General features: G+C 43.5%; 1 protein-coding gene and 1 non-coding gene across 4 annotated transcripts in view; one reads left to right on the forward strand and one right to left on the reverse strand.

The window, feature by feature from the left end:
• Window positions 1-27,411, reverse strand: part of cdk6 (cyclin-dependent kinase 6) — a 315,746-nt gene that overhangs the window by 108,563 nt on the left and 179,772 nt on the right. The window lies entirely within an intron of this gene.
• On the forward strand, window positions 4,500-4,615 carry LOC121276661. The gene has a single exon (XR_005942725.1). It is a non-coding gene; the product is annotated as a U5 spliceosomal RNA (small nuclear RNA).

The raw sequence follows: 27,411 nt of genomic DNA on the forward strand, positions 1-27,411 counted from the left end.
CTTCTAAAGAGATTCACTGTGATTCTGAATACATTGTGATCTGTGGGGTCAATGTCTTTAATTGTTTAGGAAAATGAAGGCAAAGAGTCAGCAACATGAGTGTGCTGCATGAGGATGCTGACAAAGCAGTTCAAAACACAACAGTTTCCAAATGCTTTGTCAGCAGGACTACTGAAGAATACTGAAAAACAACCATAATTTAACCTGATAAAAACAAAAAAATGCTGGAAATAACAGGTCAGGCAGCATCTCTGGAGAGAAAACCAAAGTTAATGTTTCAGTTTGATGGCCCTTTCATCAGGACTTGAAGGTCACAGATGTAGCAGGTTTTAGGCAAGTAATGAGGCAGGGATAGCAAGTGGCGAGGAAAGAACAAAAGAGGATGTCTGTGATAAGGTTAAGGCAAGAAAAATTAAATGACAAAAGGGATGATAGTGCAGGACAAAAGGAGATGGTGATGGGGCAAGTAAAGAGACAAAACATTGACCTAGAGATGTAAATGTCAATAGAAGAAACATTACAGGAAATTGCACCAATATATTCAATGTACTTGAAAAAAAGATGAGGGAGGGGACCTGAATAGGATTGGAACAAATAATGTTCCACATATCCTAGGAAAAGGCTGGCATAACCAGGACCCATATGGTTCCCATAGCAACATTTTTTATTTTGAGCAAGTGAGTGGAGTCAAAGCAATTGTTCAACCTGAGAACAAGTTCAACCAGGCAGAGAAGGGTGAGGCTGGTTGGGCATCTGTTCAGTGAAGAAGTGGATGGCTCTCAGACTGTCCTGGTGTAGGTGTAGAGTGATTAGATGTCCATGATGAAAAGGAGACAGTAACGCCCAGGAAACTGGAAACTGTTAAATTGGCAGAGAGCATTGGAGGAGCTGCGGATCTAAGTGGGGAGAGACTGCACAAGGGAAGGAGAAAAAAAAAAGGTTAGATAGGAAGAACTGAGTTCCATGGGATAAGAACAGGTCGAAACAGGGGATCTATCAGAACTTCTCTGTTTGTGGATCTTGTGAAGGAGGTAGCTTTGGGTTGTGTGAGCATGGAGGAAAGCCGTGGAGGGAAGATCTTCAAAGGATATCTGCGACAGTCTGGGAAATTACGTTTTGATGTTCGGTGGAGGGTTCATGGTCTACGGGGAGGTAGGAGGAGGAGCAAAGATGACAACCAGCTTCTAAATTCTATGGCAGAATTTTCCATGCCTGCTGGCGTTGGGCATGTCCAGTGATGTGTGTGGACAATATGGCAAGAAGGCCAAAAATCGATGTTGGGAAACCAGTTTGCGATGGTCTGCTCAGCCTGTTGATGGTGGGCCGTGTTTCCTGCCATCGGACGTTGGGAACCTCATTGTGATACTTTGGTATATTATTATAAGGCCAGCCCACTGGACTCATCCCCACCCCCACCGGTCCCCGGCGAACCGGATCTGCCCATGTCATTACAGCATATAAAAGGTGCGCACTTGGCGGCCTGTACTGAGGGAAACTCGGATGTGAGTGCACAGTAATGTTACGGAGCGCTCACGAGGGACGCCTTTTGGACTTCAAAGTTGAGGCATTTTGGTGGGCAGGAGTTGGGGGGGGTGGTGGTGGTGGTGCTGGGGGAGGTTGGGGGGGTGGGGGGGGGGAGGCTGTCCTGCAGTTGAGGTGAATTTATGGGTTGGGTGGGGTGGGCAAAGGCTGGCCTGCGATTGGATTGAGGCAACTTTGGGCAGGCAAAGGCTGCCTTGCAGTTAAAGGTAACACAGAAGCACATGCAGGGTGGTAGGAGGGGGCAGTGGGCAGGGGAAGTTGCCATGCATTAGGGAAACGTTGTATAAAGTGACCATTCTTCTGCAGCTGAGACAGTTCAGGTGCAGCCACGTTGATATGATTGTAGTTGAGTCTCTAGCTTATCTGCCCACTTGAGCAATACAGAGGCATCAAAGTGCCACCAAGTGCTCCAGAGCTTTTCACACCTCGGGCACAAACTGCAAACTAATGAGCGTTTTATTGGACTGCAGAACAGTTGGACGACTGCACACGTTGTACAATCTCCTTGCTAAAGCTGGCCGTGGAGCAGTCACTGCTGGAGGTGCTCACAGCCCCTTGCAATGTCAACATCCCGGTTTGGACCAGTCTCCCCCATGGTTCAAGCTAACAGCATGGCCTTGCAGTGCAGGTTAGGAGAATTCCTGCGCCTGAGCTAAGACCACAGCATGCAGTCCAATGGGGGAAGCTGCCGCCAATCGGTCAGGTGGAGTTTCAGGCAGCCATGCAGTGCACTAACCTCTGACCATCCAAGTAGTGGCCAGCACTCTCCGGGATACATGAAGGGGCCTTCAGACATGCCCAAGAGAGGCTGTTCGTATACCCATGCTAACACACGCCTCTTTCTTTCATTCTGCAGGAGTACAACATCTGGATCACAGAGCCTGGTGAACTAGCTGTATGCCTCATGGCATGAAGAGGGCGATGACTACAGAGAAGAGAGTGACTGAGGCATCTGTCTGTGCAGAGGGAGGAGCAGCAACCTCAGGAAGAAGGGGCGGTTGGGGCTCCCGCACATGCCACCCAAAAGCCACGGCGAGCCATTGCTGGTCGATGCCTAGCGAAACCCAGGGTCTACGGATGCCGCCTTTTGTTCCTGCAGATGACCAAGAACCAGTGTCGTCGAAGACTGCGCTGGCTAGGGAACTGGTCAGTCACATCTGCCACCTGTTGCAGGATTTGGCATCACATGGATATGGAGGGCATTCGTTGCCAGTGGCCATGAAAATGACAGCGGTGCTCAATTTGTACGCCAGTGGCTCCTTTCAGGGCTCTATAGGTGACTTCTGTGTGATCTCTCAAGCCTCCATCCACAAATACATCCATGAGGTCAAGGATGACACCTTTGCGAAAGCACACAACTTTGCATTTCGCCAGGGACCAGGACAACCAGGATGCAAGAGCGATTGGATTTGCCCATATCGGGTTTCCCACAGGTGCAGGATGCCATCGACAGCACTCATGTGGCGCTCAGGTCTGCATCGCAACAAGCAGACAACCATGTCAACCGTAAGGGATTCCATTTGTTGAACGTGCAGCTGTTGTGTGACCACCACAAACGCACCCTACAGGTGTGCGCATGGTTTCCATGGACTGTGCACGACTCCTACATTCTCAGTCGTTCACAGATCACCGACATCTTCAAGGTCCACAGGGGCTGCAGGGATGACTTCTCGGGAACAAGGACTACCCATGGAGGACATGGCTGATGACACCCGTGCAGCGGCCTCAGACTGCAGCAGAGTGAAGGTATAACAAGGTTCATGCTGCAACTTGGTGGAGCAAACCATTGGGATGCTGAAAATGAGGTTCCAGTGCCTGGACCAGTCTGGTGGAGCCCTGCAATACAGTCTGCAGAGGGTGTCATGCATTGTTGTCACCTGTTGCGCTCTTTAAAACCTGGCGCTGCAACGGGGAGGTCTCCACTGATGAGGTGGACATCGATAGTGATGAGGGTGAAGAGGTCCTTGAAAGCGACAATGACAGCAAGGAGGCCCTCACACTCGCCAGATGAGGCAGACATGCTCAGCAGGCCCTCATAGCTTCTCAGTTTGTGGAGGATGATGACGACGTGCAATGAGGAGACACCATAGATCCTCACATTGCATCTATGAATGTTTGACTCCAGTCTGTCTTATGGCAGCACACCTATCCTCTGTGAGATGCAGTGGAGCCCTAATGGTCGCCCGACTGCAGTAGGATGATGATGATGACATGTAGTGAGGACACTCCACAGATCTTCATATAGCCCCTGAGAATGTCTGATTTCTGTCTGGCCGAGGGCAGCTCGCTTGCACTCTGTGATCAGGGTCATATTGTAGAGACACAGCCATGAAACTTTAAAAGCATCTGATCCTTTGTCAACCTTCAGCATTTGTCCCCTTCAGGAACACAGTGTCACTGGTCACAGATGCTGAAGAGATGGGGGCCAGCCCCACCTCAAAGGTGCTGAGAGCACAGAGTATGAGAGAACTCTGCGACGCCTGCCCACTACATTCTGGCAGCAATGACAAGCGCCATCGAGGTACAGGCATCAGTAATGTTTCCAGTGAGTGTGAGGCTGGACTGTCACTTTGGTCTGAAGGCTGCAAAAAGCACAAGGAAGAGGCCCTGGACTGAGACAGCTGCCTTTATCTTGTGCAGAAAGATTTCACAACTGAGTGACAAGAACACTGCTCATCAGAACAAGGAGCCACAGGCAGGGAGATATTCTTGGGAGTTGATTGACATTAGTGAACATTATGTACAAGTAATTAACACCCATGCTCAGGCTGTGCAGTTACATCTTCTTAACGCTTGGCCTAAATAGCCAAGTGGTTATGGTACTGGGTTTGTAACCCCCAGATCAAGAGTTCAAATCTCACAATGGCAAACTATGAAACAATGTAACTTCATCTGAAACAGATGGAAACGTGTTTGTACTTGAAAGAGTTAATCCAAAGTCACTTGATTTGAATTATAAGCTCCAAATTCGCTTCAATTCGTATAAATCTTTCGCCTTTTACTAAAGGTTTCCGAGGAGAGAATGGATTGAGAGTTTTGAAGCAATTTTTGACTGCCTGACCTCAGTCAAGAGTTACATCTTTGTACTCGAAAGAGTTACATCTTCGTAACGAGCTTGGCCTAAATAGCCAAGTGGTTATGGTACTGGGCTTGTAACCCCAAGATCAAGAGTTCAAATGTCACAATGGCAAACTATGAAACAATGTAACTTCATCTGAAACAGATGGAAACGTGTTTGTACTTGAAAGAGTTACACCTTCTTAACCTTCCTAACCTTTCCTCTACATCTTGGTGCTCCGCAGACATCCACAGTGGAGGTGGAGGCAGCTTGCTGACACCCTGTCTGTGATGACCTTGATGGGCATCCCGTGGAGGGCTGAGACCTGTAGGGCCCCAGCCTGCTTTCAAGGTCCTGCTATGTGGCAGTGCCACCCTCCTCGAGCTGTGGAACTGGAGCTGCTAAGGTCACAGGAAAATATACTGCATCCAACTGGAAACTGCCAGTCACCTGGTGGATGGCCCTGGGGGGTACACTTGCTGATCCTCCTCCATGTGGCTGCTCAAGAGCCGCTGGCTGACTCCTTGAGAAGGGGTAGCTGGAGGGGAGATAAAGCTGCCCCACGCCCCTCTCGTGTACAGACGTTGGAGGTCAAGTATGGAATCAGCAGTGGAGTTCAGCCAGCACAGCAGTGTAGGAGTGACGTCCTGGACCAAGGCCTCCATGGCGGCTGTATCCTACCAGTGTTGACCTCAGTGTGTTGGCATGCCGGCGCTATCACCTCAGCCTGAAGGCGGACGGACTCCTCCATCATGCCTCGCAATCTGAGGAGTGCAGTGGACATCCCTTCCTGATGTTCCCGAGCTTGTCTTTGCAGCTCCAGCAACTGTGACATGACCGAGTCCAGAGGCTCGTCATCTGACTAGGACTCAGCAAGGTTCTAGCCTCCAGCAGTTCTCTGAGTGCTGGGGACCTGGGAAGACCCTGCTTCTGCCTGCTGTGGATCAGAAAGTGCGATGTGCTCACCAGATTGTAATCCTAAGGCTATTCTAAGGCTAGGTCCCACCAGGGTGTGTGTCTCTGTGCTGGTGGAGGGTGTGGGTGAGCGCTGTGACAGGACTTCAGGAAGGGTGCCTCCAGGTCCCTCTTCAGAAGTTTCTTCAGGGCTTGATTGGAGCCCGGTGTCATGGACGCTGTTGGCTGTTTTCCAAGTGTGCCTGTGAAAGCAAGGAGAGGTAATTAGTGCATGGCAGTGGCCTGTGGAACAGGACACATCACTCACAGCATGGTTGTCTGATGGATGTTACATTGCTGGATCCTCATTTGGTATAGCACTGCCAACCTCACCATCAGCACAGGAACAGTCCAGACCCTCGACGGCCAGCTGGATGGCCCTGTTTTCAAAGTCGGTGGGGACCTTGATTTCAGACTTTCCTCCACCAGTCAGCGACCTCTCCCTCTTGTTGTGTGCCAGCTTGTTCTGCATGAATAGAGATGGAGAGAGCGTTATCAGAACGCCTGCCAGGCCAGATGGTAAGTAGGCCTGGCATGTGTGGACGGTGAGTGGTCTCATGGACGGGATAAGGACAATGAAGATATGTATGAGAGAGTGAGTGGTGATGGCCCTTGGTAGTGAGTGAGGGTTCTGTGGATGTGTGATGGGTTTGAGAGTGTATGAGTTGAGAGTGACTTACCCTGGTGGAACGGAGGAGACCATTCATCTTCTTGTGGCACTGGGTGGCTCTCCTCTTTTGAAGGGCATTGGTGCTGACCACCGCTGCCACTGCCTACCAAGCCAGATTCTTGAGGTTGTTGCCCATCCTGCGACCAGAAAGGGAGTACAGGACATCACTATGAGCCTTCACTGTGTCCAAAAGGCGCTTGAGGGATGCGCATTGAACCTGGGGGCTGCAGTCTTTTTGCCTTTGAAGGTCATGTCTTCTTTGCAGCTGTCATGGGCTGGAAGCCCTGAGAGTTGTGCGCGCGGCTGGACTTTAAATACACCTAGTGTGACGAAGCGGTGAGGTGATGGCTTGGCGGACGAATGAGAGCCCGACTGCCATGGAAATGGTGTATCTCCCAGGAACGATTAATTAATCTGGTGGGATTGGGACGATATGGGGTGAAAAATCGTTTTACCTGCCTGCTACCGCACTTCATGCAAATCTGGGACAATTCCACCCCTAATCATTCTTTCAACAAAAGGGGAAAGCATGCAAACTAATCAAAAAAAAAAATCAGCTTTCTTAAGAAACTATCCATGGAATTTCTCACAACTGAACCCATTTGGTAAATTTCTGGGACCTATGCTGAAATACAGAACTGGAGAAAGTAAGATCAATGCTTACGAACATTGTGCTGTGCTGATCTTTCAGAATTTCTTAGGTTCAGCCCTAATTAGCTATGCATGGCAAGGGGGAGGCGGTGGCACAGTGGTAATGTCAGGGTTCAGGCTAATGCTCTGGGGACACAGGTTCAAATCCCACTACTTCAGCTGATGAAATTTAAATTCAATTATAAAAAAATTGTCAATTATTCTCTGTTGTCTGACCCTGTTTCACCTGAAGATGACACAACAATAATAATTTGCACTTATATAGCACCTCTAACATAATTAACCATCTTAAGATGCTTCAAAGGATCATTATCAAACTGTGCACATGGTTATGACTCAACCATGCGCAATACCACAAAGGATCAAATAGCAATATATTTAAAGTCATACATCTGTTCATTTTTCCCATTATGTCCACACTTATAATCGAATTTACCGATTTCTATTTGTCACATTATAATTAAACCTTCCCTGCAGTGATGATGCTGCAATGTCCAAGATGGGTGTCTCTTACATCCTAAGTCTATGCAGAGAAATTTCTAGAGCAAGATTTTCAGTTGGGCATCAGGACTCCAATGTTGTAACCATTTCTGCATCCTGAGCTGGGGGATGCGGGGAGGAGGAGGAGAACCGGAAGGTAGGGGTAGTCACAGCCTAGATTGGCAGCAAGGCGAATTTGCCAGCCAATTAGTGGCAGCAAGTACGGGATGGAGACAGAACTCTTAATGGAGGCCTGATTTAAAGGCAGCTACCTTGCATAGATATAGAAGGTCAAAGTCAGAAGGAATAGAGACAGAGGTCTAGCACCCATGGCACAACAGTCCCCATGGTTTACTGATGCACCCTCGAGGTGATGTTAAAGGCAGTACGTGAGAGGCCAGGTAGAAGGTAAGCACAAGAGGAGGAGTGCCCAAGTTTCTCATCTTCACAGCTATGGAGCTGGTGGCAATGGACATCACGAGGGTGGCGATGCATGACCAGGTTGGTGAAAGAGAGATAGAAATACCTGGAGGAGAGAGTGGAAAGATATTTAATTCTGTAGATGAAGGGATGGAGTCCACTCCTGCCTGCCTGGAAACATGTCAAAGCCTCATTTGCATTGGGCTCTGCACAGCCTTCTGCTCTCAAACACACAATCTCTCGGTCTTCTTCCTGTGTCTCCCACAGGGCCAGTCATGGAAGGGACATGCCAATGCAGCAGCATCAATGGGGGCCTCTGAAGAAATCAAACCAGCAGAGCCAGCACCATCACCTCACAAGCGCAGACTGCAGAATCCCAGGGCCATGACAGGAAAGTTTCTCAAGACAACTCCTGATCTTCATTCAATAATTACTTCTGGAAACTGTGCGTGGATATTAGGTGAAGATAGGATCTATCTGTGATGCCCTTGTTTGACTAGGACACTGACAGTCATTGTCCAGGCACAAATAAAGTAACCACCCAGAAAGGTTACTGGAGGGCTAATAGCCCCCATTAAACAGAACCAAAATATATGACAGCACTTGTGGAAAGAATGTGAAAGATATGGGAGGTGATTTTTTTTCTATGCAAGTTCCATTTATATGCAGAGAGAGAAAGATCAATGTCTGTCAGGGGACTGAAAGCAGTAATTCAGTTTTTGGGTTAATCCAATGAGCAAATTGTTTGATCTTTGCTCTAGTGCTTTACAATGACATTTCATTATTTCAGCTATATTACTACATTGTAATCTACTACCAGGCAAGTAGTGTCCTATTTTCTGCAGCAGTGCAGCAACTCAATGCAAACATAGAACCAGGAATAGGTTTTTCTTTACTCATTTTAGTTATATATTAAAAATATTTTTAGTTTAGAGGTCAGGAACAGAGTGATTAGGAATGGGAGGGAACAAAATTGATGGAGACAGCAGGAAGGAAGCAAAATAATTTCAAGGAGCCAAGAGGAGCTGTTAATGGGAAAAAAAAAAGCCTGGCATAGGGGCGGAAGAGAAACAGATTAAAAAAAGGACAAAACAATCCACAATGGGATAGCTATGAATTTGGTTACTCCGCAAATTCAAGCAGGATCAGGAACTGGGAGATTAAATCAAGCTGGAAAGTCACATTATTGTGATCAGAGAATGAGCAAAAACCAGAAATAGAAAGGAAGTGTGACCAGGAATGTCACTTAACAGGAACAAGACCAACAAGGGAGCATAACGAACAGAGAACTGACTGAGCTAAAAATGTTTGACCAAAGGCAGGATTTACTGTGAATGAGAGCTGGTAAAGGAGCACAAATAAATTTAAAAATGAATGTTACAGAACCTTGGATCAGAACAGTTAATCAAATCCCTCTTTTGATCATTGATCTGTATGCAAAGTACCAGCAAGTCTATAGTATATTGTATCACAACAGACTGTGACCAGAGATGAAAACAAAAAACTGCGGATGCTGGAAATCCAAAACAAAAACAGAATTACCTGGAAAAACTCAGCAGGTCTGGCAGCATCGGCGGAGAAGAAAAGAGTTGACGTTTCGAGTCCTCATGACCCTTCAACAGAACTAGGTGAATCCAAGGAAGGGGTGAAATATAAGCGGATCCAAGTATCGTTCCCAAAGATTCATTTTCCTTCTAAATGTTATTTTTTGGTAACCTATTATTTACTCGCTAGCTGCTCACTTAAGTTACTTAAGACAGCAGACATCTTTTTATGACTTTCTTTTGACATTCTAATAATCACAATTTTCCAAATCCATGCATCATTATTTAATTATTAAAGTGGTGAGTGCCAGTTATTGCAAGAACTATAGAATGGGCAGGACTTTTCAGTCGGGCGGGCCCGACACGGCAATGCGTAAAATGACACACGATGACGTCAGGCATGTGTCCCGATATCATCACGCAGTCCCGCGATATTTGTTTGGCAGGCGCATGCTGGAGTCGGCTGTGCACCCGCCGATATGTAAACAGCCTATTAAGGAAATGATTAAGGTAATTGTAAATGCTACCCATCCAACCTTACGGTTGGCGGGCATGCAAACAGGCCAAGCGGCCTTCGCGCTTTTAGGAAACCTCATCCACAAGAAGGATGAGGTTTCCTAAAGCTTTTATTAATTAAATTTAAAAAAAAATTATAAATTAAAAGCATGTTACATGAGGGGACATGTTTAAATAAATTTTTTAAACCTTTTATTCACTATTTACAATAGCGATTCAATCTCCTTGAGGCAGCTCTGTGCCTTGGGGAGATTGCACACGTGTGAAAGAGTGCTGGCCCTGACTTTCTCTCCTCCCACACCTGCACAGCTGAGCACTACGGCTCGCGTCTTACGCTGGACGGGCCTTAATCGGCCCGCCCACGTAAAATGGCAGTGTGGAGCCAATTGGGGTGCTGATTAATTCTGCAACTGCCCCCATTGAGCCCATCCATTGCCTGAAAAATTCAGGCCAATGTGCGGAGATGTGCGTATAAGTCTTTTAGGATTTATGTGAATTAAAATGGATTAATACTTGAAAAGCCAACTGCTTATAACCATGCTGTAGCAATGAAACTCTCACATTCAGTTTCGGCCATCCTCTAAATATGGTCACAGATCAATATGAGTAAGAAATTGTTGCTGCCTGCTATTTTAGCAAAGGCAGCAACCCAGTTGTTTTGGGTATTTCATATAAATGTGTGTACTTTTTCATTACTAATATCACAAAATGTAAATTCATCCCCAACTCTATTCCTAATAGCCTATGCCAGTATGTGAGTCTCCTCAAATTGGCAGACACCATATATCACTTAAATGGACACTTAGGAACAGAGCTAAAGAATTTGCTTCGTTTAATTGACACAAGGTCCTCCTCGGGGTCTGATCCATTTCACACACTTCTGCTCTCACTCCTTCCCCTCCCCCCAGAATCTTGATAGGTTTCCTCTCTATAGTATAAGGGCCTGGCACATACAGAGTTAACGTGGGACTGAGTTCTACAAAGTGACGTACGAGAACACATGACCTGCACCAAGGGGTCAGTCTAGTGTTGGACAAAGCAGTGTGCACAAGCAAGCATGGAGACAGCTCCTCGCTTGAACTCTTTACTGTATATATGTACATAGTTATTGTAGTTAATGAATACATCATACATTTAGCCTAGTTAAAACTATGAAGACTTCATTAAAACTTACCAAACGGTATCCAACTCCTACAACATGGCGGCAGTGAATGGAAAAACCCAAAACCTCGCAAAAAATGCAGATAAAAATTAAAATACTGCAAGACTAAAATAAAAATTCAAAGAAACATTCTGATCTGAAGAAAAACTTGAGAAGCAAATGCATAGAGGAAAATCGCTGGGAAAAGCTCCAAAGAAACACTTGGAAGCTGAAGGTAGAAATTTACAATTCCTCACTCAAGCAGAAGAGTCCATGGGATCTCTCGGAAATCTAGCTTCACTTCCCAGAGTGCAGATTCAGCAGACGTAGCAGGGGTAAGCTAAAACTTTTAGATTCTAGGATAAAGCAAGTCCTGAGAAATTTTAAAATAGTTGTGGTCAAAAATTGCCTTTTAAAAACTCTGTTCGAAAAACCAGATTCCCGAGTCGGAGCCTGAACACGTGGCACCGAGCTTGCTTCAAAAAAGAAAAAAATAATTAATTCAGAAGAATCTCGACTAAATAATCAGTTTTAAAGACCAGCAAAGGCTGAGATTTGACTCTACTGTGATCCTAAAGCATAGCACTGAAAAGGGGAAGTCTGCAGCCAGCTGATCCAAACAGCCATTGTTTAAAATTTTTTCCAAGGCTGACCACGAGTGCAATTGCAGCAGCAGCCCGCCAAAGCTGACAAACATGGGTAAACCCTTTGTCTTCAAAGGGCAGCACCACCTTGAATTTCAGCAACCTCTTAAAGCTAAACCTACACATGAAATTTTTTTTAAACCATGGATCAGAAATTCACTCTTCCAGATCAACTTAGACCTGTCCAAGGCCCAAATCAACCACATAATTGGTGATTTGAAGAAAAAGATTCCCTAGATACATGATTGCTTCAGGTCTGGATTAAAAAACAGAAGCTCAACAAGTTAACACACTGCTTAATTTCGGTCCGATAGCAGACGACATTAATGGTAGACAAGGAATCAACCAATCATTTGCTAAATTTTAAGAAGCACTAAAATCATTTAACGTTTATTTTAACCTAAGAGGTTACAAAATCACCGACTGTGCTAATTTTAATAAATGTGTCCAGCAGAACCAGTTGACTCATTCATTAATGATCTGTACAAATAGCTGAAGACTGTGAATATGGAGACTTAAAATCTTAACTTATCAGAGATAGAGTGATTGTAGCAGTAGTGGACAATGCACTCTCTGACATGCTGCAAGCGGTGCAAGATGTAACCCTCCAGAAAGCTATCCAGATTGTTAGGCAGTCTGAACTCCATGTGTAGCACAGGTCAATTTTAAGAGAACAAAGTAAACTGGTACAAAGGAAGCCCCACAGACCAGTTAGTTAAACAGCACAGAAACAGGGACACTCTAGGCCAAAGGAAGTAGTACCCTAACTGACCAGTAGAGCAACCATGCCAACGCTCTGGAACAAAGCGTCCCCACAGGTGAAATCAATGTCCTGCGATTTCAGCCCAATGCTTTTAACATAACAGGATTAGACACTTCGGCAAACTGTGCAAGGCCAAAACATCTAAACACACGGGAGACCCAAAGATGATTCATGAGATTGAGGCTGCACCCCAAAAGAACACATAGCCATGCTTCTTGGGCGAGATCAAAGATCCTGGATTTGCATCTTGGAACATGGACATTTTGGTTAACAGCCATCTCACAAACTTTAAATTGGATATGGGCCAGTGTTATGGTGCTGTCAGATGGAGAACCATGGCTGGCGCCCCAATGGCTGATGACACCCATGAAACACCTACAGGGAGCAGGAGGCATAAAGCTCCCAATGAATGGCACCCTGTAGGCGACACTGAGGAACAAGAAGTAAAGAATCTGAGAGATCCTGTTCATGGTCTGCAACCAGGACTGTTCACTACTAAGCCGCAAAGCCTGTGTCAAATTTAACCTTCTAAAAGAAAATTGACAAGGTCAACCAACAAGGCCTTGGCTCAGAGTATAAAGTGAGTTCCTAAAGCTCTCTACAGGACTGGGGCAACTGAAAAATGCATACGAGATCACACAGAGAGGATACTAAAACCATGTGCCTATTCACGCCATGAAAAATTCCCCACCCACTCATGAAACAAGTGCAGCAGCAGCTGGACGAGATGACAAACATGGCAGTCATCTTCCCCAGTCACACAACCAGCCGCATGTTTTTCCGGGATGGCCCCAGTCCCAAAACTGAACGGGTCGATCCATATTTGCGTTGACCTGACACAACTCAATAAAGCCATAGCCAGAGAAGTACATCCTATGTCCTCAGTGGACAAAAGCCTGACTAAAGTCTTGAAGAGCACAGTATTTTCAAAGCTGGATGCCAACCGGCTTTGGCAACGTCCTCATGATGAAGTGCCCAAGTTGCTGACCACATTCATTAGCCCCTTCGGCAGATTTTGCTTTAACCACCTGTCATTTGGAATCACTTTGGCATCAGAAATATTTCAACGTATGATGCTGGCCATTTTGCAGGGCCTACAGAGGGTCATTTACCACATGGATGTTGTATTGATTCATGATACAACGGTGGAGGAACATGACAAGAGACTCATAGCAATCTTAGAAAGCTTGCAGGAAACAGGGCAGACAATGAATGAGAAATTATTTCTCCAAAACATCAATTCGGTTCCTGGGCCACATCATCAGCAATAAAGGTATCACGGTGGACCCACAAGAAACTAAGGCTGTTAGCAAGTTCCCAACCCCATCCTCGATTCCAGACCTCCAGCGATTCTTGGGGATGTAGAACCAGTTGGCAAAATTTTTACCAAATCTGGCACAGGCTATAGAACCTTTGAGGCATCTGCTTAAGATAGACCAGGCATGGTGCATCAAGAGCAAGCATTCACTCGCATCAAGGCAATGCTGCTCTCCACTGATATTCTGGCTCATTACAACCCATCCCTGCCCACCACCATTGCTAGCAGATGCTTCATCCATAGACCTTGGTGTGGTCCTATTCTAGGAACAACTGGATGGGAGTTGCTTACCGGTTTACCACGTTTATTGGGCTGTTGGACGCAGAAGCGAGATACTCCATCATAGAAAAGGGAGCCCTCACAGTCACGTGGCCCTGCAAGAAGTTTTCAGACTATACCATCGGCCTCGGGGCACAATCGAAACAGCTCATAAGCTAGTTTCATTACTGGATGAGAAGGAGCTAGCAAAGATGCTTCTCAGAATCCAGAGGTTCTGCCTATGCTTCATGAGGTTCACTTAGGAGACAGTATATGTCCAAGGTAAAAACCAAACAACTGCAGACACACTTTCCCGTGCCACCATAGGCATTCCTATGAAACAGGGCACCAATCTTACCTAAGAGCTGGAAGCATACTCCCAGTTGACAAGGAGACACCTGCCAGTGACCACAAGTAAATTCCAACAGCTTTGCCAGGAACAAATGCATGATGATTAGTGTGCCCAAACCCACTATTATTGCCAACAAGGGTAGCCACGACATGGTACCATGAAAGCTTGGTTCAAACAACAAAAATACTTTACAGTCACAGACGATCTCCTAGTCTATAATGAGCAGCTGGTCATCCCAGTTCCTCTTCAGCCAGAGATCCTTTAAAAAATACACTAGGGCCAGCTGGGCAACACCAAGTGCAGGGCATGGACCCAATCCACTGTCTGGTGACCAGGCATTTCCAAGGCAATTGAAAGCACTATATCAAACTGTCAGGTGTGTTTCCTGCACACTGAGACTAAAGAGAGCCTCTTATCCCCACATAGTTCCCTACCAGGCCATGGGAGAGACTGAGCATTGACCTATTTGTCTTCAACAGCAATTTGTTCCTTATAGTGGTGGATTACTTTTGCAGATGGGCTGAGGTGAAACAACTATATACGACTGCCACAGAGACAGTAACTAAGGCACTGAAAGAGATGTTCATGAGCCATGTCATCCCAGATAAGATTGTGTCTGATAACGGCCCAAAATTTTCAAATGAGCATTTCGTGCTCTTCGCCTTCACATCTGGCTTCCACCACCGCACCAGTTCCCCGCGTTAGCCACAGGCAAATGGTCAGGCTAAAAGGGAAGTCCACTGTAAAAACCCTCCTTAACAAAAGAATAAGTACTTTCCTACAGCCCTGCTAGTGGTCCACCCAGTTACAATGCGGCCTGGCCCCATCTGAACTCTTGATGGGCAAGAAACTCCACACAACTTTAAATCCTGCTGAAAAAACTAATACCAGGGTTGGTAACCAATGATTATCACAACATCCAAGTAAGAGAGCAGTCCTATAGGCTGAAGCAGGTTTCCATCTACAACGAAAGGTACTGCACCAGACAATTGACATAACTACAAAAGGATGACAAGGTTTGGATTAAAGACCTCAAGAGAGAGCATACTATCATCAGGAAAGACCATGATCAACTTAGGTCCTATCTGGTTGGCACCTCAGAGGGTACAGTCAGGAGAAACAAGAGGAGACTCCTCCTCATCCCTAGTCCACCTGTTCCCACAGTACTGTGGACCTCACTAAAGAGGCTAGAACAACCTTCAAATCAACAGAATTTACTTGCAACAACAATGCCTACAACTTCTCCGACAGTAGTGCAAACGAGGTATGGAAGGGTTATGTGGCCTCCAGACCGCCTGAACCTATTAACTCAGAGGCTTGAAGGGGGAAATGGGATATTAATAATGATATAAATACAAGGGGTAAACTAGATTAACTTGAAATACATTGGATAAAGACTTGGGGGAAGTATAAGGGTCTGGCACGTTTAGACATTCACTTTCTGCCATCCCCTCAATGCACTCATAGACTACCATTCACTTATGAGATCTCAGCACTTTGTGCGAGTGCTTAAAAGAAAGCGATTCCAATAGTGCAATGAAAAATCTCCAGGTACTTGTTTAATTCATCACCCATTATACATTTATCTCTGTATTGTAATACGTTTGCGCTCTAAGTTATACATATTTTCTAAATATTTTAATGGAGAAAAAACACAAGTCATTCCTTCATTGTCGCCGAGGCAAAATCCTGGAAACCCCATACATAACAACATAGCGGAAGCACCTTCCTCACATGGACTGCAGCGCTTCACCACCATTGTTTCAAGAGCAACTGGAGATAGGCTATAAATGCCGACCTTGCCAGTGATGTTCACATCCAGAGAATGAATTTAAAGAACATAAATACAAATGGTTTTCTCATCGTTAGCCGTCTCTGCTCAATTTTTTGGTTTTAATGAAAATTGATAATCAATGGATTTAAAGGAAAACCTGCAGCAATGAGAGAAATACAGTTGGTAATAGCATCCTGATATGAGGAGGAGGAGGACTGGACCATGGTTCCTGCTCCAGACTACCATACAGTTGCCCTGCTGGAAGTATGTGCATGGATTTTGTGATAAGGACAGGATCATGCTAGGCTGAGGTATGGATGTGGTTGAATAATCTGCTGACAGTGACTGTCCAATTTCATATATTAAAAAAATAGCCATATGTGGAAGGGCTGCATGTCTCTGGTGCCCGAGGAACCATTATCTAGTCTGTGTTCACGAGAGAAGAAACGAGAGAAAAAAAAGAAAATAATTGAAAGCTAGCAAAGATTAAAGATCAGCTTAAAAGAACCATAATGTAATATTCCTGAGGGCACCACTGAGAATATTTAAATCCCTGATCCAGGTGGGGTAAGCAGCAGAGGTCTTTGCCCATTCCAATACCTATAGCAGGATGTCAGCCCTGCAGAATACAAGATGTACATAATGTTAACCCATCTTTGCTCTTTTTGGGTATTGATGGAAATGCAGTGTTTCTAGTATTTCTGTTTTACTTCTTAATATTCTCCAGTATTTTCTGCAATATTGCTGTTGACATTACCAATCATACCTCCAACTTTATTTTGAACACTGCAATCATATTAAGAGTCTGGCTGGTTTTTTGGCACAATTCCTTGTTTCAATCTTCATACATTTAGATGCAGTAAGAATATAAGAAGAAACAGCTGAGCTGTGGAAAGCTGTAGGTTTAGAGGGAGGAACACAAGCCAGAGCTCCAACCCCAGATCACTATCCAACAACCATGGATGGAATTACGCATGTCGATGCAGGTTGGACATTAAGAATGACAGTTTGTGAAAAGGAGTAGACAGCACTTGTGAATTAAAATCAGCAAGGGATCTGTGTTTTGGTAGGCAAGGTGGGGGGAAGAAAATTGGTTAAAAAAATTCTATATTGGATCATATAGTGCAAGGAGTGAAAATTTGTCCATTTTTGTTAGTTGCTTCTTTCTTTCTGTCACAGAACATACGGTGTTAAAAACTAGATTCTATCACAGAAAATCATCCAGCTGGTTTTGGTACGATAGCCAGGTGTCTCTGGAAGGGGCTAAGACATTTCAGTCAAATGCAAGTATCTTGTGAGCTGTTCTGGTATATCTGCTTGCTTGGAAGCTTTACTTTTAGAAACACATATTAAAATGTGCTTTGTCTCAATCACTATGAAATATATTTTTGTGTTTTATTAAAATTGAGTAATCAACTATCAACCATCAGAGACAGATAGGAAGGCCAGAGACAGAGGCCGGGATTTTCCGGCCCTGTCGCGGATGGGACCTGACGTGGGCAAGGGGGCGCCCCAGCCAGAAGTCCATTGACTTGTGGCAGGACCGGACGACCCCGTTGGCGGGCGGGTGTGGAAAATCCCACCCAGAATCTCTTAACTAACCCACATAAAGTTTAATATGTAACGACAGAGTCCAGTATACACTGTACACTTAAGCATCTAATGTGTCTATTGTCTTCTACTTTGCAGAACATGCAAACAGCTTATGTTCACTTATGGTAGGTGGGCAGGAACAGGTAGTGGCAGTAACAAGAGAGGTAAAGGCAAAAATGGCTTTGAGGTCTTAATGGTGCCATTTGAGCTAGATTTCCACTTATGTACAAACCTCCATGACCCCTATTTCCGAAAGAAGGTCTGTCTGCAAGCATGAAGGTCTGCCCCAAAATTGTGATAGGTGTCAATGCAGCAGTAAGTCAACATGATGAACCACCATTACTGCCATGTTTTGAACTGGAAACAGGGCAGTCGTAACATGAAAATTGCCTTCCATACTTCTGCTTGATATTTTCATACTAACTGTTGTGGAATTTGCGTCTCCTTCATTTTCTATGTATTTGCAAATAAATATTTTTGTCACTTTTATCTGATCAGAAATTAATATCATGACCATTCTAAAGATCGTGGTGTTATACTGCAGTCTACAGTTAATCTGGCCAGCAGATTACTGCAAATAAGTAGGATTGTTAATCCTCAGGGTAATGTAATTCTGCGGGATAAATTATCAATAGAAATATAGCTTACAGGTCAGGGGAAAACAGAGTAGATCTGTTAATTAGCAATTTCTAGTCAATTGGCATAAAGTGGGTGGAGTTTGGATAACCTTCATAAACTTGGCATCATGCAAAACTCTGCTGCCTGTATTCTACTTTGTACCAAGTCTTGCTCACTTATCACCCCTGTATTTGCTGAGCTCCATTGGCTCCATGTTAAAGAGGGCCTTCATTTTAAAATTCTCACCTTTGTTTTCAAATCCCTCCATGGCCTCACCCCTCCCTAACTCTAATCTGCTCCAGCGCTACATCCCTCCCAGATATCTTCACCCCTCCAATTCTGTCTTCAAGCATCTCCAACTTTAATCACTCCACCACTGACTGCCATGCCTTCACCTACCAAAACCTTAAGCACCACTTTTAAGGTATTCCTTAAAACTCTTCATCCTCGTTTCTCCTCATGTGGCTCTGTGTCAAATTTTGTCTTATAGTTCTTCTGTGAAGCTCCTTGGCACATTTTACTGCACTGAGGACTCCATATAAATACAAGCTGTTGTTTCTGAAACGGAATGAGGTGATGGGGGGTGGTGGGTGTAGGTTGCTGAAGAACAGGAGATCTACTCTCAGCAGTTTACTGGACTTTCCACATAAATGAAACAGTTAAATCATTTCTTTGTCACTTTGTAAACAATTTCTTCAACAACCACTACTTCTGTTGCTAACAATTCAAAACAAATTAAGGGAGCATGCATGCACTGTGCGATCTCTATGCATCTGGAGACCAATTTTGATTACGGTGCTACAACCAGCATTAGGGCCTCGATTTACATATGCAAAGCACCAAACACTTCTAATTACAGTAATTGCAGAAGATTGCTTTTGCCATAGTAATAACAAATCAAAATATATATCAACGATAAAATGACAACCATGCATTTCCTCGTTGATTGCATACAGATTGCTGTGATGCAATTTCTCAAGAAAATTAAGCGAAATATAAATCAACCATTTTTGAAAAGGGCTCGAGTGCAATGCTGGGCAAAGATCAGAGAAAGTCTATTGTCCGGTACACATTTATTTCAGTGTTGTCTTTACAGTGGCAAGGAGATCTGAGAGCATCAATTTTTCTCATGCTGGTGACATCATTGTTGTAATATTGATTTTGAAAACAGTCCACAGGCAGTGAATCAACTGGCTGTTTCCAAACTTCAAACTGCACCCCTGCCAGGCAATGATGTGCAATGCTGGGCAATGCCCAGCATTATGTTTTACTGAAATATTGAAACACTAATCATTAAAATATTTCAGAAACATGGCATTATTTACTAAAAACACTCAAATTATCTTTGGAAATTTTTATGAGTAACTGAAAATTCATCAGTTAAAATGTCAGGACATTTGATGTTCTAGTTTCTATTGCCTGCTTGACCCCAAAATGCAAAAATGACTAGATTTAACCAGAACAGTTATCTGGTTGACTCATTATGAAGCTTCAATCAGTTAGTGTAGATATTATTGCTTTCACAAAATTAATGAAACAGTTGGGCCAAGTGTCTTTTTTTTCTTTTTCTGTATCATTTTGGTGTTTTTTCTTTAGGCTTTTAATTTTTTCTCCAGTGGAAACATAAAATCTGTTAAAACAGTCACCAGTTTTTGTGCAAGAAACATGTGGTCATTTAGCTTTTTCTGTGTTATTCTCTGCACCCCTCAGTTTTCTTACACTTTGTGAAGGTTTTCACACTAGTTTACTGCTTCAAGTGCACAGCCAACTCCCTGGTAATTCTTTTATTCATATGTGAATTTTGGTCATACACTTTTGTTAAACAAAGCTGTTGCAAGCAACACAGGTAGGGCCACATTAATTGGCTGTTCTCAATTGGCATAAGAAGAGAGGGCATTGTGTGTCAATGGCGTAGTCTGAACTAGGGTCACAAGTAAGCCGCACTGAGTATGGGTAGCAGGTCCCTTTTCTTGAAGATCACTGGTGAGTCAATTGTGTTTTGATGACAATGTAGTAACCTCCCTGATGCATTTTCCCTGATGCCAGCGCACAAATTACCAAACTTACTGATATCAATTCACTTGCCAACCATTGACATTTTGCATACAGAACAGCAGTTCAAACCCAGGGCAGAATTTTTGCCCTGATATGGGATGATAACAGATATTGAAAAAAGTACTCATTTATTAAAAAATTTACTACATTTACATTCCTTCAGCTAAATTATGCATTATAACAAAAAGTCATTCAAGTACACCATCCCTTATAACAAGAAGCATTGGAATTCATAGTCCCACATCAATCTATAACCATTAGTAGCTCTGAATGTAACTGCAAAATGGCAGGCACCCTACCTGTGATAATGGATGGCTGTGAAATCAGTCATGCAGTAGCAATCCAGTAATGGAAGCCCCCATGCTTGTGTCAACAGACAGAGTGAAATAGCAGAAATCTCTTTTATTTAGAACATGCCAGTCATTTTTTTCCATAGATTTAAAGGCAAGGGCATTTAAATGCCTTGATAGGTTGGCAGCTTCCTGTGATAGGTCCCCTTGACAGGTGCTCATGACAGTTTCGATAGTTGATTGTTGATAGTAGATCTGTTGACAGCTCCAGTGAGCTTGACAGTAATGAGTTTATGCACTTTTTACACACATTTATGCCTACTTAACAATTCCAAAAGCCACCTGACCTCTCACAAAGGTGTCCTAGGAACAGATCCAAAGGGGTGCCTTGTCTCACCAAAGGATGCCTTAGCTACCCAAACAAATCCACAAAGTTCAGGCTTGCTCTTACCAGGTCTAATCTGCACACTTCAGGTTTCACTCCAAGGCTATCAAATTCTGACTTCAGTGGAGGCAGCTGATGAATTAAGTGGCCAGCTGTCTCAGTAAAACATGCATGCGTGAAACTCCTCCTACCCCCACTCCTGCAAAAATGGGAAGTACCATGTTTGGGGGCAGGACTTGTGATTTTCGAGCAGTTCTGCAATTTTCATCAAGATGGAGAGGACCTCCTGCATGGTAAAATAGCTGGGCCTTAAGTGTTTAATCCTTTGGAGTTTTAGCAAGTGGCAAGGAGCAGTAGCTGGATTCTGGGAGGAACTAGGAAAACTGATCTTCATCTGGAACATAGGAAAATCAATACTGCCCCAAAAATGCTGATTGACTGCTAAATGCAGATGGTTAACATACTTGTGCTTCAACAACATTTATTAGTGGTTATTTAACAGTTTGTATTTAAGATACTAATATCATATCCCATCTAGTTTTTAGTGAGTTAATTTTTAGAAGAAAGAAATTCTGACTTCACCCATTATTGCAGCTTCTCTAAGTAAGACTGCCAATTTTAGTGCTAATTAGGATCAATTTAACATTTTGTAGCAGTGCCAACAGGCTACTTTTACTTTGTCCCTGATTTTGTTACTTTAGTTTAATTGTTTTGACTCAAAAGAGTTACAAACTAGTTTCAAACTGTTTACGCTTAGGCTCCTAGTGCACAGCAGAGAGATAGTTGCCCCATCACTCTGGACTAGATTCAAACTCTGGAAAATCTAGGCATGAAACAAGAATGTGATTTCATTCTGTGCTCCATACTTGCCTGTGAAAAACAGACTCAGACAGAACCTAGAATTCTTTTTATCTGCTTTATAAGATTTATTCAATTTAGCAAATCCAATCTGGGTTTAGAGTTTAAGGACTTGAGCTGTGGTAGATACTTCTGCATGATGATCTGACTCTCTCCTGCTTCAGCCCGTGGGCTGCTCAAACCCTCAGCTGTGCCTTTCTTAACTCTAGACTTGACTCCTGAACAGTGTCCCATGTTCTACCACCCCTAAACTTGAGCTCATCCAAAACTCTGCTGCCCATATCCTAATGAGCACGAAGTCCTCCTCGCTGACCCACAGTGGCTTCTGATTGAGGAATGCCACAATTTCAAAATTCTCATTTTTGTTTTTAAATCCCTTCATGGCTTCACCCTTCAAATAAACTTCACCACTCAAATTGTACGAACATATAACGTAGAAATCATTTAGATCATCATCAACATGTTATGAAAAAATATGTTCACAGATGTGATACTGCAATTAAAAGTTCAATTTTTAATTTAAAAAATTGCGCCTATTTTTCTGGGTGTTTTTTTTAAAGCCCCATGTGTTACTTGAAGTCTATAAATCACTGTTAAATTAGTTTTCACTACTGTTAAGTTTTGGGTCACCTTGAAATGGTGCCAACTTACTACGTTAGTAACCTAAATGTAATTGGCCATTTCGAATAGAATTTTTGCAGACATTTCTGACAGTTTAGATCAGAACAGAATGAAGAGAGTTTCAGTTTAAAAGGGAGCCTCTCCATCTGGACTCTGTTTATAAACTCAGTTGCACAGGACTATGATTAATTTTAGCATCCTTTCATTTTATTTCCCCTGCATATATTTTAAGAATATTTTTGTTAAGTGGCATATGCTGTTGACATGAAGTACTTATCTTTAATTATCATTGCTGATATAATGCTTAAACTAAGATGCCATATTCAATTATTTTTCCAAACTTTCAGCTTAGCTGGAATTAGCAACTCACCCAAACACATTCACTACTTCCACGATGTTATCGGTAATCAAAAGGTCAAAACAAAAAATAAATCAATAGAAACAGAATGGATGTTAATGCTTGCAACAGTTTGATTTTTAAAAGAAGTTGAAGCTCAGTTTTTTTTAGCTTAAAATACAGTGTGGGAACAGGGATTAGGGAAGGAAAAGTCTGGTTTAAATGGAAGAGGTTTTCTTTAGAAGTCTTTATACTTTGAGTTGTTGGCATTAAACTCTGTTTTTGGAAGTGGATAGCATTGCACAAATCCTTTGAAGTCTTTCCACTTTTGCCATTAGTTATGCAATTAAAAAGTGAACACTTTTGTGTACTATACTTGGACAACCTTATCTGATATGAGCTTAGAAATTCCAGACAGATAAGCAGAAAAAGGATTCACTGTCCAATATAAAAATGACTACGGTAATTCAAACATAATTTGTTTTTGGAACTTCTTAAATTAATATGCAATGATCAGCGCAAGGCAGCAAAGTCAGCACTGAAGATCTATTTAAATAGATAATGCAATGAGGATCATCGTCCAATGAAAGATTCTCTGTTATAAAAGAAAGAACTTTGAAGTCATTCCTCATCATGATCAAGCTAACTATAAAGAGGCCACTTTGACTTTTACATTTTACTTTGGCAATTGACCTGCACTGACTATTCACAAACCATGTGACAGTAATCACCCTTACAATCTCAGCCTTGGCCTGAAGAGGTCTTGCACACAATAAAAGGCAATTGCTGTGAACCCTTTGTTGCTGTTCCTCCTGCCCCCACTTCCGTCAAAAACAATATGATCCATATGTGATACATCCATGATGCCTTCCAGAAATCAGGAGCAAGAACAGCATTGCTTACTCCGTTGCAGATATTAAATACACTATTCCATGGGATTTTAAAAACAATTTCACAGGATCTTAATGAATGTCTTGGATCTTAATGATTGACATAGTTTTAGTTACACAAGGTTCAGTTAAGGATGGGCAATAAGTGCTGGCTAGGCCAACATTTATTGCCTATCCTTAACTGCCCTCAAGAAGGAGGTGGTGAGCCACCTTCTTGAACCACTGCAGTCTATGTGGTTTAGGGTACACGTAGGGTACACCAACAGTGCTGTTAGGGAGGGAGTTCCAGGAATTTGACCCAGCGAAGAGAAGGAAAGGTGATGTAGCTCCAAGTCAGGATGGTGTGTTGCTTTGAGTGGAACATGCAATGTGATATAATGGCAAAGTTTTCACAGAACTGTAGATGTGTAATGTTATACCTTGGAGCATTCAACAGGTAATCCACATTGACCTTTTAGCTCCCTTATTCGACAATGTATTTTTCCCACTTTCAAATCCCCTCACTTCTCTCCCCAGTCTTCTCTCTCACCAGTATTATTCACTGGCAGAAAAAAAGATTGGCAGACAACTTGCTTCTAAGCCTCGTCCAATGTCACCCTGTGACTGACCACTAGAATGCACTACAGCAGTCAGATGTGATTCTTAGAGAGCATCTGCATCCTGGGTGGTCCAGCCAAGATTTGGAATTTTCCACATGGGGGAATCATGAAGACAAACTTTCAAGTTACCACATGGTGGCACAATACAGTTGTAAATTTACATGACGTCACTCGGATGTCTGCTGCAGATATATCAGAGATGCCTGGTTGATCTCAATGTCTGCAAAACTAGCTAAGAATGCTATATACAGGTTAGCTGCAATAGCTAATCAGGCTCTGTGTAAAAACTGATGATGATGTTACAGACCTGCAGGTGTTATAAAGTGCGACATTTTATTTTCTGTTAATATTAGTTTAATAATATTAAGGTAGAGATATAAACAAAGTAATATATATTGTTCTCATAGTGAAGAACAGGCTTGGTTTCCATGATCATGCTGAATGTGTTCATCAATTTGAGTACAGGAGATTAAAAGGAAGTGACTAGGAATCCTTTAACGATTCCTACTTATGCTCTGCGTTGGTTGTTCTTCAGCTTAGTGCTAGGCTGAGAACAAGCTCCAAGATGGGTCTCATTCATGTCAGCATTCATATGGTTTGGCTGTAGTTTGATGAATATGAACTTTGTGTTACTAAAACTATGTCAATCATTAAGACCCAAGGCAAATCCAGATATGGAGTAAATTAACTGCAAAGAACCTACAAACTGCCAATCTGAATCACAAACTATTCAAAATCAGCAAGGGAACAACTTCAATACCAAAGGCAAGTGCAAAGCTCTCCTCAAACAAGGGTCACAAATACTCGAGGAAACATAAGGAGCAAGAATACAGTTTTATTACTGCTCTTTGCTTAAGGTGATAGAAAGCGAGCTAGCACATTTTATACCTGTATTATAGTTGCTCAACAGTGTCCAAATGGCAGTTAAGTTTTAACATCAGCTTTTCTAATATTAAAAAAGTTAAAAATGACATTTAAAAAGTTCACAGGTGGCACAGGGAACTTTTGGAATTTCATAATGCTTTCCAAACGCAATTTTCAGTTTTGCTGTAGCTGATACAAAATTACCTCCTTGGATCACCCTCACTCTTGTCACTCAAATATATTAGGCCATAATTAAGCTCCTATCAAAGTCACAAATGACATCCTATGTGACTGTGATAAAGGTAAGCTTTTCCTTGTCTTCCTCAATCTGTATACAGCCTTTGACACGGCTGACCACACCATCCTCCTCCATGCCTCTCCACTTGTCTTTCAGCTGTGTGGGACAGCTCTCACGTGATTCCATTTTTCTCTATCTAATCATAGCCAGGGGATCACTTGCAATGATTTTCATCCTGCTTCTGCACTGTTACCTCTGGTTTTGCCCAAGGATCTATTCTTGGCCTCCTCCTATTTCTCATTTACATGGTGCCCCTTGGCAAAATCATCCAAAGGCACAGCATTAGTTTTCATACGTATGCTAAGACACGCAGCTCTACCACCTCCTCTCTCAATTCCTCCACAGTTGCTAAATTATCAGACTGCTTATCTGACATCCAGTATTGGATGAATAGAAACTTGCTCCAATTACATTTTGGGAAGAAAGAGACCATTGTTTTCAGTCCCTGCTCCGAACTCCATTCCCCAGCTACCAACTCCATTCCTCTCCCTGGCACACTGAGGTTAAGCCAGTCTATTAGCAACTTTGGTGTCACATTTGAACCCAAGATGAACTTCTGACCTCACTAAACCCATCTATTTCCATCTCTGTAAAATCACCCGACTTTGCCCATTTATTTTTTATTCATTTTGCATTTATTACCTATCTTCAATTGCCCTTGGGAAGATGGTGGTGAGCTGCCTTCTTGAACTGCTGCAATCCATGTGGTGTAGGTACACCCACAGCATTGTTAGGCAGGGAGTTCCAGGGTCTTGACCCAGCGACAATGAAGGAATAGTGATATATTTCCAACTCAGGATGGTGAGTGGCTTGGAGGGGAAGTTCCAGGCAGTGGTGTTCCCATGTATCTGCTGCCCTTGTCCTTCCAGATGGTAATGGCCGTCAGTTTGGAAGGTGCTTTCTAAGGATCCTTGATGAGTTTCTGCAGTGCACCTAGTAAATGGTGCACACTGCTGCCACTGTGGATTGGTGGTGGAGGGAATGAATGCTTGTGGATGGGGTGCCAATCAAGCAGGCTACTTTGTCCTGGACGATGTCAAGCTTCAAGTGTTGTTGGAGCTGCAATCATCCAGGCAAGTGGAGAGTATTCTATTACAATCCCAACTTGTGCCTTGTAGATGGTCGACAGGCTTTGGGGAGTCAAGTGGTGAGTTACTCACAGTAGGATTCCTTGCAACCACAGTATTTAAATGGCTAGTCCAGTTCAGTTCTGGTCAATGGTAACCCCCCAAGAGGTTGACACTGGGGGATTCAACGATGCTAATGCCATTGAATACCAAGGGGCGATGGTTAGGTTCTCACTTGTTGGAGATGGTCATTGCCTGGCACTTGTGATGTACAAATGTTACTTGCCCCTTGTCAGCCGAAGCCTGGATATTGTCCAGGTCTTGCTGCATTTGGACATGGACTGCTTCAGTGTCTGAGAAGTTGCAAATGGTGAATATTGCACAATCATCAGTGAACTTCCTCACTTCTGACTTATGATGGAAGGAAGGTCATTGATGAATCAGCTGAAGATGGTTGGGCCGAGGACACCACCCTGAGGAACTCTTCCAGTGATGTACTGGATTTGAGATGATTGGCCCCCAACAACCACAACCATCTTCCTTTGTGCTAGGTATGACGCCAACCAGTGGAGAGTTTTCCCCCCTGATTCCCACTGACTCCAGTTTTGCCAGGGCTCCTTGATGCCACACTCAGTCAAATGCAGCCTTGACGTTAAAAGCAGTCACTCTCATCTCACCTCTGGAGTTCAGCTCTTTTGTCCAGGTTTGAACCAAGGTTGTAATGACATCAGGAGCCGAATGGCCCTTTCGGAATGCAAACTGAGCGTCAGTGAGCAGGTTATTACTAAGCAAGTGCCGCTTGATAGCACTGTTGATGACCGTTTCCATCACTTACTGATGATCGAGAGTAG

Source organism: Carcharodon carcharias, chromosome 3 (genome assembly GCF_017639515.1).
Source record: "Carcharodon carcharias isolate sCarCar2 chromosome 3, sCarCar2.pri, whole genome shotgun sequence".
In the NCBI taxonomy this organism is placed as follows: Eukaryota; Metazoa; Chordata; class Chondrichthyes; order Lamniformes; family Lamnidae; genus Carcharodon; species Carcharodon carcharias.